This window comes from Pogona vitticeps, chromosome 1, assembly GCF_051106095.1.
Source record: "Pogona vitticeps strain Pit_001003342236 chromosome 1, PviZW2.1, whole genome shotgun sequence".
NCBI classification, from domain to species: Eukaryota; Metazoa; Chordata; class Lepidosauria; order Squamata; family Agamidae; genus Pogona; species Pogona vitticeps.
Genome location: NC_135783.1, coordinates 264,119,970 through 264,132,925, shown reverse-complemented (window position 1 = coordinate 264,132,925; position 12,956 = coordinate 264,119,970). Strand labels below are relative to the sequence as shown.

The following is a 12,956-nucleotide window of genomic DNA, read 5'->3' as shown; positions in this document are numbered from 1 at the left end:
ACAGTGTCTCTCTCTCTCTCTCTTCAACCCCCCCCTCTTTTTTTAACGTGGTGGCGCGGAAAAGGAAGGAATGATCTCAATGTGTATTTTCTCATGCTCTTCGTAAACACACACACACACACCGGCCAGGAGATGCAGCTTGCCTTCGCTGCTGGCTATCAATCATATGACCACTCGTTATGAGCTCCACTTAATAAATGTATGTGTATAGAGATAGAAAAACGAGTCGACTCCCCCCCCCCGGAGGTGATCCTGAGGAATCCGAGCGAAGAGTCCTCCCCGCGTTTTCTTGGGATAAGAGACTGCGGGGGGGGGGGGAGAGAGGAAGTGGGAAGCGGCGGTGGGGGCAGCGCTGTGGTCTGGAGAGGTCCATGGCCTCCCCCTTGGCCTGGCCTCCCCCGGAACGGGTCGCCGGGGCTGCTGCCCCCGCCGCCGAAGCTGGCTTGCTCCTGGGAGCAGGTTTCTTTGCTGGCAAGGGGGGGGCGCGCGACGGATTCCCATTAATCTCCCGCACTGCCCCTGGCCGTCTCCATTTCCTGTCGCGGCAGATCGCTCTGGCTCTCCGCCGCCCCCTCCCCCCTCTCGCTTCTCCTTAAAAGACAAGGAGAGAGAAAAAAAGAAACGCACGCACACACAGAGGGAGGCGCGTTCGGGCCGGCCGGCGGGCGATTGAAGGGGGGGGGGGAGAAGAAGACGAAGACGACGGAGCGACGCATCTGGCCGAGGGGAGAGCGACCCGCACGGGGGGCGTCCCGCGAATAGCGAGCAACAGCTGGACCCCGGGCAGGGCAGGGCAGGGCAGGGCAAGGCGAGCGGCTGAGGTAAGCGGACGGTCCCTCTCTGCTCAAGTCGCCTTCCCGTTCCCAGGCAGAGGAAGGCGAGCCAGGAGGGGGTCTTCTCCTCTCTTGCTCTCTCGGAAGCGTCTCGCCGAGGCGCTGGGCTTCTAAGGCAGAAACAACCCCCCCCCTCCCGGCCTCACCCCACCCCCCACCCCACCCCAAAAAGGGCGCGCTCTGGCGAGGGAAAAAAGAGCGTGGGCTTCCCTCGGCGCGCCGGGCATTTGGCAGGGAAGAACAATGGGGTCACCTCAGCGCGAAGGGAAGGCGGGAGGTCGGCGGAGTTTTGCGCGAGAGAAAAAGAGGCGCTAGATTCCCGCGCCTTGCGGTTTAATTGTCGCTTCCCGGAGAGTCGCGGGAGTTGCATTTTGTTTGGTTTGTGTTTGGTATAGGTCTCGTATCAGTCCCTTTTCCCCCTCTTCCCTCGGGGGGGGGTATTGATTTGGAAGGGTTTTAATGCAACTTTGAGATGGGGCGGGAAGGGCTGTGTAGCCTCCCTCCTCTTTCCCAGCCGTCGACGTGCACTGCCTCATTTCGGCGGGTAGGTGGCGCTGGTGTATAGTCTTGCTCCCCCGCTTTGGCCAGCTAGTTCCCAGCAGAGAAACCCACTGAGGGGAAGAAAATGTGTTTTTAAAAGGGTATCTATATATGGGGGGTTTTGCTGTTCATTTCTATATCTGGCAGTGGTATCCCAACCGATTGGAATGGTTGAAAGGACACTAAAATCACGTTTTAATTTCTTTTAAAAAGCTGTCATTTTTAATTTTAAAACCAAATCACAATGTGACCTCCATTCTTTATCTGTATAATTTGTTCTATTGCCAAGTTATTCTTATTTCCTAATGTTCAAACTCTGTCGTTGTCCTATAACCTAAGTGTCTTCTTTTATGTGTCATTTTGGAAGAGGCAGCCATGGTAGTCTGTGCAAACACATCAGGCAAATTCCAAAGAAACAAGACAAAAACATGTGGCACTTTGAAGACTAGCTATTGTATTTTAATGTGAGCTTTTGTGGACACGCCCACTTTGTCGGCTGTGTGGAAACAGAATGAAAAGTTGAATGAAATACCATTTTATACTAAAAATTGATTGGCTAATCACTGCATGTAAATATAACATACATCCAATAACCAATCAGTATTTAGTTTGAAACTTAAATTTCATTCAACTTTTCATTCTGTTTCCGTTTATGTGTCAGTCTTTGACGATTGCTGTCATTCCCACCTGCCCCCAGCTCTTATATTTTTTAAAATAAACATATCCCCTTCCTCTAGCCTTACAGGATACAAGGACTATATGCAGAGCATGGAAAAGTGGGGGGGGGGACCTTTTGAGGGGTTGCAACTCCCAAAATAACTTTGTGGCAATTTTTGGTGGTCTTTCAAGCCAGACTGAGCTGCTCTGTTAAAGGCAGTGAAACATCTGTCGGACTAGCAGAGTAACGTCTGGTGTCTCATCTCTTGAGAGCAGCCACCTGGATCTGAAAGGGGGGGGGGGAATGACCTTTCTAGTTCTGCAACAGATTTAGCTACACAGTGACAAGAGTTTCTCCAGCAGTTCCTTTGGTGGTGGTGGTGGGAGACAAAACTCTGATCTGAGTCCAGAATGTATCCATGTGTTTCCCTCATTCCATCTAAGGAGCGACTGGGTCACCCAGACTCAAAGAGTAATGACACCATGTTGCAGATATCTCTACTTTTGCATCACCAAAACCCCATTTAGTTTATTTCAATATATCATCTGGCAACTTTCAACAGGAACAGAGTGCAATAATAGTATTGTTTCAGCACCCTGCAGAAAACACATTGCATCTTGTATCATATCCCTTGCCTTGCCTTGGTCTGTTTGCTGTGTTCTTTGAGCAGGGTTGGAAGATGTATGATTTGTCAGATGCTGTTGGACCGTAGCTCCCATCAGCCCACTGTAGGTGTGTGTGTGTGTGTGTGTGTGTGTGAGAGAGAGAGAGAGAACTTTTTAAATGAAAGATATTCTTCTAAAGCAGTGGTTCTCAAATGTTGGGTCCCCAGTGTTTTTGGACTACAGCTCCCAGAAGCTGTGCTAGCCAGGATTTCAGGGAGTAGTGATCCAAGAATATCTTGGAACCCAAGATTGGGAACTAGCATAAAAAGATTGCATTCTACACTGTTCATTTGGGCATTTTCCTCCACCTCTGGAGAATACTAGCCATGGTTCAGATATTCAGTGACTTTCCCTTGCCCTTTAATCTCTGTTAACACAATTATTTATTTTAGTTGGAGGTTTGTTCCAAGGAGTGGTGTATAGCGCTATTTCAGCTTTCACATCAACAGTATGGGTTCTCCTACACTCTACTGACAGCATGTGCTTTTGGATTCCTGTTTTGGCCGTCAGGGTTCGAAGACTGAGTTTCAGGATTAAATCATCATTTGCCAAATGGGCTGGCTAATGAAATAAGAAAGCCGAAGTAACCCTTGCTATAGATATACCAGGAAGTTAGTATTCATGTAGCTGCAACCCCTTCTACCCTCCCCCTTTCCCAAATATTTACATCACCCATGACTTCCATGTTAGAAATGACTAAAGGAAGCAGGAAGTGTCATCTGTCTTAACTTGTATATGCTGCCTTGCTTCTGAGAGTCCTGTCAGCTGCCCATTCATTCTGTAAAGATGATTGTGTTTATACTTGAGCAATTATTGTATTGATTTCAGGCTAAAAAGAGATATTTTGCCAGATCATACTGGCAAACTTTGAGTTAGTAAAAAACAGAATTGAAGTATCACTCGAGCTAGGGATCTGTCTATCTCAGAAGCCCCTGCACTTTTCTAGAAACAGCTATTTCCTGAATTTTCCACCTCTCATTTATCCTTCTGTAGATCAGATTTGTGCTGCAATATAGGTGGGATATGAATGAGGTCCTTTATTTACCCCAGTGGGTAGAAGGTGTAACCAGAGATGATCTGAGGCTATCCACAGGAGCAATTAATTTAAAGATTTATTTAAATCACAGTAGATAAACAGGAAATAAGATGCACAAAATAAAGATACAATATAAAAGAAATCAAAGGAAAATCAATGAATTTCTTACACAGTACAATGCAATGATGAAATGAAATGTGTAAAGCAGAACAACCTGTATTAAAGCATCAAGTGAAATTACAGTTATAAAAATCAGCCACACGTAGCCATTTGTAACATGCTATTTGCTTCTAACCTTCCACCAGACCTCTAGTTGAAGCGCACTATGTTCCAGGTGTTTGGCCTAAAGACTATGAAAGAAAGACAGCTACCTATTCCAGCAGGTTCCTGAAGTCCCAGAGGAATCTGCAAGAGAAGCTGATCCAGAAGAATCCAGATGGGAAAATCAGTATATGTACTCTAGGGCCAAATAGTGATAGAGTAAATCAGCCTCATCTAACCAAGCAGCCTCCAGGAGTGTCAGACTATAGCTCCCATTATCCCAAGTCAGCATGACTGGGGGCTCGAGATGATGGGCACTGAAGTCAATCATATCATGAGGATGGCAGTTTAGGGGTAGTTGCTGTAAATAGTCAGTTTTGCTTTGTATAGCCTTTATTCTTTGGTGGAAATTTGGAGTAAAATTGGTTTAATGGCTGAAATCCTGTTAGTGCAAGACCATGTGCACAAAGCTAATGATGTCATCGGCAACAGCCTTTTCTTGTCAGTTAAAAGCAATAGCAAGGGGAGGGAATTATTAAGACCTGAAAATTGCCACCACTGTGCCTGGTGGGGACAATTTTTGAACATTAAAGACTGTTCCTGCCCCTTGCTAAGGCCTGCCTAAGGCTTCCCCAGGATGAAAGGGGTCCCTAAGGAGACTTGAAACCTGATGTGTGTGTATTAAATTTTCAGTTAGCAATAAAAAGCAGCTGCTGACAATGCCATAAGCCTTGCAGGTGTGGAACTGCCCAACAGGATTACAGCCAGTAAGTAATGCTTTTCAGTCCACAGGACTTTTCAAGGCAAAAAGCTGCCAGAAGATATTTTTATTCAGGAGTAAAGCAGCAGAGGCCCTTATTTTGATTGCAAGTCCACCACTACTTCTACTCAAATGGCCAGGTGAAGGATACTGGTGCCAACATATGAAAAATGTCACATGTAGTTTGAGCCTTGTGATTGTAAGCCATTTATGAGTCATGCACCAAAATGAATACAATTCTCCGAGAAAGAAAGCTGAATTAAGTTCATACCACAGCCATAGTGTTTTATCTATATTAGAATATGCTGTGCATAGCTGAAAGAGCATCAACAACAGCATCAACTAAGGACACAAACAGAGACTTTTTCTGACCCTATTGGAAATGCATACTATTGTGATGTCAGTATCATCAGCCAAAGTGTGGACGTCCTGGGTATTGAATAAGGGATCTGAGTTCAGAACTATCATGTTTCCATCAGAACCCAACGTCTTTTTGACTCTCAAGTAGCTGTGCTTATTTATTCTGCCTCACTCCACCCACTATATCAAATGGCTGCCTTCTTCTGACACTGTGTAAATTTCCTTCATCTCACAGGAGATTTTATCTGTGCAAGAAATCACCCATATGTGACAGTCACAGATTCAGTTCCAAAGTTCACTTCTTCCTGGTTTGCTTCCTTGCCCTGAAAATTACCATATTTTCTATTTATAAGATGATCCAATGTATAAGATGACCCCCAACTTTTCTAACCCCAAATTAGAAAAATTTATTGCTGCTTTCCATGTCACTTCCTAAGTCTGGGGCTTAGCAAATGGAGGTGGAAAGCAGCGGTCAAAGGGCTGCAGGATCCCTTTGATGAGCACACCACCATGCAGGCAAGCAGCAGCACCGGGTCTCCGGAAATGGAAAAGGTGGCATAAGCTGGGCACGCCTGAAAAAATCCCCTCACTACTTTGAAAACAACCGGAGGGGTGGCCATAGAAAATTGGCAGTTCCTCCTTTAGCATTTCAATTTATGAAACAATTTGCAAAAGGCGGATGGGGATTACCCCCGCCCTTTTGTCAAGACAACGCTAGAAAAAGCAGCATGGGACATGGGGGAGCTGCTTGGCTCACAGATGCCTCCCACAGCCCCATTGGCGACCCCTTTCCTGCCCATGGCCACCCTGCTTGTTCTGTGAGAGGCTCTCATGGCAGCCCTCCTTCTCCTGTGGACACGCCCGGCAACAGTCCCCGCTCGCCACCAGGCTGGCAACATGGCTGCTCCTCCTAACACTTGCACAAGTTCCCTGCAACTTTTCTTTTCCCCAGGCTCGAATCCACTCTGAGGTTGCCCGAGAGCCACAGTGGCAGAAGTCGCAGCCTGAAGGCAAGTTGCTTGCCCCCAAGCTGGTATCCTCCCCTGGGCAGGTAGCCACTTCACCCACCCGCCTGCTTGCCGCTCAGTGCGGCTGAGGGAGGTGACAGGTAGATGGTGCTGAGAGGGAGCAGCAGGCCTTGGCAAAGTTTCACCCATGGTGTCACTGCCCTGCTGGCCAGGCCTCACCCCGGATCCCCTGTGGGCGAGCACACCCTCACTTTTGGAGAGGTCCTCGATGGACTTGAAGGTGATCTCAAACTGAAAGGGGTTGTAGAACAGGGAAGGGTTGTCCAGCACCACCACATTGTTCACCTGAACCTTTGCCATCTTGGGCAGGGAGACCCACAAACAGTAGTGGCTGTGGGTCCCTGGCAGCCCCGCAAAGGCCAAAGGGTCCTCCTCGCTCTTGCATGGACAAACCCTGGAGCCGGTCGGTGGTCTAGTGGTAAGTTAGGACACTTTTGCTTCTTCCTCCTTCCCCCTTTCCCCTCCCCTTTGAATCCATTTCCGCTCACCTTCCTAACCCTGCTCTTTCCCCCATTCCACACCACTGCTTTCCCCGCCACTTTGCTAAGCCTCCTTAGCAAAAGGAGGGGGAAAGCAGCAGTTAAAGGGATCCTGCAGCCCTTTGACCAGAAAGCCTCGTCAAAGGGCTGCAGGATCCCTTTGACCACTGCTTTCCCCCTCCTTTTGCTAAGGAGGCTTAGCAAAGTGGCAGGGAAGCCAGCGGTCAGAGGGATCCTGCAGCTTACTTCTGTGTATAAGACGACCCTCAATTTTTTGTTCAAAGATTTTAGGCAAAGGTATTGACTTATACATGGAAAAATATGGTATCCCAGCTCCTTGGCTCTGCTGCCCCCCCAGCTTTCTTCTCTCTCCATCTGCCTCCCTGGACTGTCTTCTGGAATGGACCTTTATAACATACAATTGTATTCAGCCTTCAGATGAGTTAGTATAACTATCTTAATGTAAAATAGATGAATGAAAGTCTGGCTGGTTCTCCTTTGGAACCTTTTCATCATGTGACATATGACCTTCCTTTCATCACACAATGTCTACCCCCACTTTTGTGTGTGTGTGTATGATACTTGTGCATTGCTACCAAAAAGAAAGACAAAAGAGGGCACAACTTTGCACACATTTCTGGTATGTTAATATACATTTTGCATGCCCACATGCTAATTCATATCAACACCAATTTGGAAATACTGACTGTAATAGAAATAGAATATGTCTCACCACAGCAAGGAACACTGGCCAGCTGCCAACTTTGAAAAGCAACTTCAAGGCTTTTGTTCTCTTTTCTTACTGATCTTTAAATTGGATGGGACTGGACAGCCCTTGAAGCAAAATATGCCTTTAAAAAAAAAAGAGAGATTAACCTCTGAAACAGGAATGCATGGTTACTCCTCCTTTCTGGCTGACAGTTGATTTACTTATTACTCATTAATCAGAGCTGCTGTAACACTGGTCCCTTCCTTTTTCTGATCTGCAGATCATTTGGGGGTGGGGTCCATGCGTGGGGGCAGGAAATCCCCGCACTCGTGAGCGGGTGGGTGGGGTGCGCTTGTGCGCATGGGTGGGGTGCACTCGCAGGTGAGCGGGGTGCTCGCTCACGCATGCACGGATGTTTGAGGCATGCTCTCGGGTGGCCAGGGCATGCTCTCGCGCATGCACAAATGGGTGGGGTGTGCTTGTGGGTGGGTGGGGCACGCTTGTGCAGATGCATGGATGGGCAAGACGCGCTCATGGGTGGGCTGGCCATGCGTGTGGGTGGGCGTGCATGGAGGGAGTGCATGCGGGGGCCCCAGGAGATCTGTCTCCATGGCCTGGTCCTGCCAAGGCCATGGACTGGCACTGGGCCAAGGATCGGGAGTTGGGGACCCCTGTGCTAGAATATTTGGATAACATGGTTTTGCCCCCATGTTAGACATGTCACCTGGTGCCTTTTTAGACCATTAGGTGGCTTGGATTCTAAGCTTCCTTCCTTCCTAAAAATAAGTCTGTAGCTACTATAGAACCAGAAATATAAAGTAAAACATGCAACTTTCCATATGGTTAGTCAGTGAGTGAACCCTCCACAGTTGAACTGGGGTCTAGAGAAGAGTAAATCAACAGTTTTGATATTATGGCTCTTATTGCAGTTCCTGCTTGTTGATTAGGACTTTGATTTTATGGCCTTCTGAAAACATCAGTTCTGTTTTATCTCCCCCAAGATTTTGGGGAGCTCATCTGCCCTGTCAAAAGGAACAGCTGGCAAAAAATAAGGAGGGGGTTATATATAACTGTTGCAACCTTCTGCTTATTGTTGCTGTGAATACTAAATTTCTAGAAGGAGGTTTCAGGAAATGATAAGGAAACAGTAATGTCCCATTGAATAATTGATTCTCTATATCTTTGTCTTGGGAATGTGATGGGGTTGTTTGAACTGATTACTCAGATATATTCCACTAAATTAAATAGGTCCTACACCTCAGTAAGTTAGAAGATTGTTATGTGTTTATTGGGAAGTTACCTTCTTTGACTGCAACTCCCAGAGTAAACCACGCATTAAGATAAGTGACTACAGTGTTTTGACTGAGAGATTCTGGATAGTGTAACCAGAAATGTAAGTTTTATAGCTCTGCTATGGATCACATCCTTATTGAAGTATGACTGACAGTAGCAAAACAGAGTAGTAGCTAAAGGAGGCAGCGCTTAAAAAGGAGATACCATATTGGATTGGCACTTACTTTTTTGTGCGTGTAATAGTGGATGTATATAGTAATCGTTATCATCATCATCTTCTCTATATCTAGTTAATGTTTGTATCTAATTATGTGTTTGTAAATTCAAATATGGCAAAGAATGTTAAGCTAGATTATTTTCTAGTTATAATAAAATCCTTGATCTTTATCTCTGAAGAAAGCCTGCTTTCCCCTAATCTGTCTGTAGTTTTCCCTTGTTTCTCCCTGCATTTTCCCCCTGCAAATCAGATGACAGTGTGTCCCTTGTTGAGGATTCCTGTCGTATTCTCATGGAAAAAAATAATAATGGCAAAACCAACAGCTGATGGGAATGCCACCAGAAGCCACCATGTTATTTTTTATTTATATGTTCCAGCAATATACATGGATGTTTTATATTGTTCTCCTCTCCCCATTTTATGCTGAAAACAACTCTGTAAAGTAAGTTTGACTTAGAGATAGGCCTGGCACTAAGTCCAACACTAACTAACCACTACACATATTGTTTCTCTCAGAGCAGAAGCTATAAATGCTGCCAAGACTGAAATACTGTACAATGGTAGAAACAATGCGACAATTAAGGTAATTTTCATAATATGGAAAAAAAAAGGAATTTGGATAATTTGTTAATTACACCTATGGGTAAAGGTAAAGGTTCCCCTTGACATTTAGTCCAGTTATGTCCAACTCTAGGGCGTGGTGCTCATCCCCATCTCCAAGCCGTAGAGCCAGTGTTTGTCTGTAGGTAGTTTCCGTGGTCATATGGCGAGCACAACTAGATACAGAATGCTGTTACCTTCCCACCATGGCGGTACCTATTTATCTACTTCCATTTGCATGTTTTCGAACTGCTAGGTTGGCAGGAGCTGGGACAAGTGATGGGAGCTCACTCTTACGACTGCTGGTCTTCCGACCTTGCAGCACAGAGGCTTCTGCGATTTAACCCACAGTGCTACCACGTCCCTTACACCTATAAGGATACCTAATAATATTTTTTCATAATATGTGAATTAAGCTGCTCAGATTTGGAGGACTAGAATATGGCAATTCTAACTTTATGGCCTGTCTCCCATAAGGTTAATGCAGATTGATCTTACAGCATTAATGGAAACTTGCTGTTATTTTTCCTTTTAAAACAAATAGCTTTGCAAAAGTCTCCTTTTAAAGAGGTGCATGACCCTTTGTTACTCATAGCCGTTGTGTAACGCATTGACGCTAAAGTACCATGCCGATTTATTCTCCATTGAGAAGTTGTGCCAAGGACTTGATGGAATGGCATGATTTTTTATCCATTGTATTGTTTTCATTGTGTTCTATAAACATCTAAGACCCTCTGGGAAGAATCACTGGGGAGGCTCAACCTCCTTGTTTAATTGCTGTTTAAACAAATATTACTACTAAAAACAGCTAAGTGGAATCCAAGGGACTGGGACTGCTGAAATGCAGTGCAGAAGTCAGAGCTGTTTTAAGATCTCAGCTGTTTGATGAACTGATGATAACCATTTGTCACAGAGAAGTCAGTTATCATTGCACGAGAGACCCTGAGATTGTAAAGGCCATGTGAAGCCAACGAGATGGCTTAGCTACATCTTTTCACTTTTCTTCAGGCAAGAATTAACTTCTGGAAAGTGATTCAGTAGGAAGTCCCTGCAATTTGCTATGCCTCTGTGGCCTCAGTATTTGCACGTGCCACCCAGCACTGAGGAAACAGCTTTCTAGCATTGCAAGAATGTGGGAATGGCATCCTCTATGGAGTGGGGGCATGGGCTCAGTGCTTGAAAAAAGTGACTTTTGGACTACAATTCCAAGAATCCTCCATCCATTGCTGGAAGGGATCAGGCTTTCATCTGTGTTTTGATCCTAATACAGACAATTTAAAGTTTCTCCATAAGATACTATGTTTCTAGTGGAAGCCAGAGAATATCTTTAAATCTCAGTGACAACAGTGCTCAGATTTTGGGCAAAAAGCTTAACAACAACAATAACCTCTTGCTAATAAAACCAAAGGTTCACCTAGAGTTCAAATACTATATAGGTCCATCTACTCAGATGTTAGCCCCATCAAGCTCTATTTTCATGTAAGTACATACATGATTGCTGCCCAAGTGTACGTAACTGTCTCCACCTTTCTTTTCTTGGTGGTTGCGTTTCTGCTGGCAATTTGGCAAAAGAAAAGTCTAGAGAAACAAGGCCAAATATTTGCATTCTTCCCTTGGCCCCGGTTGCTCCACTTATAAACATTCAGTGGGATGTTAAACTTCAGCAAAGGTCTTGCCAAGGCCTATGGACAATCTTGTTCCAATTGACCAGCTCAGCTCTTAGGAAGAATGTTTGAATCTTTTGCTACTTTCTCTGTGACCTAATGAGAGGAGTATGAACTCTCTGCCAACAAGGCAATGGAGATAATTTGGTTTTCCAAACAAAACCTGCTGATATCCTGTGGTTATGGAAGTGGGAGGGATCAAGTCAACCAATTGCTCTAGAACAGCCAAGAAAAACAGTCATTTCAGAACTATACTTTCCATAGATTTTTGCTGCAAATGTTGAAATTAGCCTTAAGGACTGGATCGTATGCAGATTTCCTAGATGTAAATGATACTCCATTTGCAGAGGCCCACCCACAAGCTACATAGTTTAGATTCTGTGATTGCCTAAGGAAGTGTTTGGGGCTCAGACTGGAGGTAAGCTGAGGGACTGAAAAAAAACTTCCCAGGACTATGATCCATAACAGACAGGATGCATTCTAGGCAAGGCAGATCGGGGCCAAAGGGTCTTTTATGGTGTGAGATCATGTTAAGCAGGAGTGATATTCTTAGGAGCAACTGGGAAAAAGGAAGAAAGGTGCAACATGTAGAAAATTGAGATTTCCAATTTTCAGCTAATACACTTTGAAACTGGGTGCTTTATGTGATATTTCTGGAAAAGACAATGTTGGGGAGAGAAATAACTATGGCAAGTGTATTGATTTCCCTGAAAGCTTTGTCCAGCGGCTTTCTTTTAATTTTTGGAAATAAAGAATAGCAAATTCCTTTGCCACTCATTTGGTGCTGCTATAATAGAAGAACACATAAAAAACATACACTTTGAGAACTGCAGATTGTTCCTTTAGCGGTCAGTTAAATTTAGTATAGTCTTAAACATCCCTCACAATAAAGTGTGATGATGGAAGCATTGTTAAAAATATAAATCCACTATATACCATTCCATACAACACTATTTTTAAACCTAAAATAATAAAAAAACCTAAAATAATAAAAACCAGAAAAGAGTCTTGTGGCACCTTAAAAATAAAAATAAAATTATCTGGCATAAGGTTTCTTAAGACTGAAGTCTGCTTCTTCAAATGCAACTGCACAACGTTAGCAGAAAGTCTCTTAATCTAAAAGATGTTTATTTAAACAATGTGAAAGTTTTTAAAGTAACCCATACTGTTTTGCCCCAAGATGTGCGGTCTTATTAATAGTGTAGATTAATGTATGTCTATCAGAAAGCAAAAAAAGTGTGCTGCTTATATACTGCCCCATAGCGCTTATAGCTACCTTATAGCTTAATACCTAGGGCTTGAACATTTTTAGAATGTCTCACCAGTCAGTCAGAAATTTCGCCAGTCAGCATGACTGGACTATAACCTTGCAATTGATGTTAACAAATTTAAACTAGGCACTTGTTCACTTTTATTTCTATGTAACAATGTGTACAAACCCAAAATAAATTGTATTACATACACGGAATTCGCCTATGTCTTCTTAGTAGAAAATGCACTGCTGTCAGAGGTGTTGCACTTGTCTCCTTGAACATGCCTGGTAGTTTTAGCACTGAAGTACCATTTATTGAAGGCTTTAGTAGGGTTAAACTGTGGTAGTGGAAAAATCAAAAGCACCCAGCCTCTTAAGGAGCCACGGTTCCCTCCCTCCCCAGGATGTGTCCACGTTCAGTTGAAACTGGGAGCAGGGAAGCTCCATATTCTCCAGCATGGGACTAGGTACTCTGCATTCTCCTGCAGAGCTATATCTCTACGGGCTGCTCAAACTCTCTTCTTGGGAGAAGAGGGCAGTTTTCCTTTTGCAATGGGAGGGGAGGACTGCAGGATGAGAGAGAGAGAGAGAGAGAGAGAGA

The 12,956-nt window shown here is 44.6% G+C and overlaps 1 protein-coding gene across 3 annotated transcripts in view; it reads left to right on the top strand.

Annotated features, from left to right (window-relative positions):
- DENND2B (DENN domain containing 2B) overlaps positions 1 to 12,956 on the top strand; it is a 212,536-nt gene that overhangs the window by 4,072 nt on the left and 195,508 nt on the right. For 2 of the 3 annotated variants that reach the window (XM_072985740.2, XM_072985736.2), the window contains exon 1: positions 686 to 821. The exons of the other annotated variant lie outside the window; for it this stretch is intronic. The gene's annotated coding sequence lies outside the window, so the exon portion shown is untranslated. Of the gene's footprint in view, positions 1 to 685; positions 822 to 12,956 lie in introns of those variants that run through there. 3 annotated transcript variants of the gene reach the window in all.